The sequence below is a fragment of the Sinocyclocheilus rhinocerous genome, unplaced genomic scaffold (assembly GCF_001515625.1).
Source record: "Sinocyclocheilus rhinocerous isolate Xijiao unplaced genomic scaffold, SAMN03320098_v1.1 scaffold631, whole genome shotgun sequence".
Classification (NCBI taxonomy): Eukaryota; Metazoa; Chordata; class Actinopteri; order Cypriniformes; family Cyprinidae; genus Sinocyclocheilus; species Sinocyclocheilus rhinocerous.
Window position 1 is genome coordinate 792,660 of NW_015656501.1, and position 373 is coordinate 793,032.

Consider the following 373-nt stretch of genomic DNA (forward strand, 5'->3'; position numbering starts at 1 on the left):
CTAGTAATAACGTCTACAATACAAAAATAAAGGTTGATCAATCACTGTTGATATTTCCAGAGACAGTACGCTAAACATTTTGTTTGTGTAATTAACATGTTTAAGGTCAAAGCAACAGCGCAAACACAGGCGGAGCGCCTTCAGGATGCAGAACTAGGCCTATTTCTAAAATCTGTTAGAGCTGCTTGGATTCAACTCACTTTTAATTGTCCTTTTATTTGAAAGAAAATTATATATAATTTGTAATTTTAGTAGTCATTATATGCTGTGACTGATATCATGTGCGTTACAAGCTTCTGTTTGAAAAGAGCGTTCATGTGTAGTGTTTTGTTTTTGTTTCCACAAAGAAATGTAGAAAACACAAAAGATTACA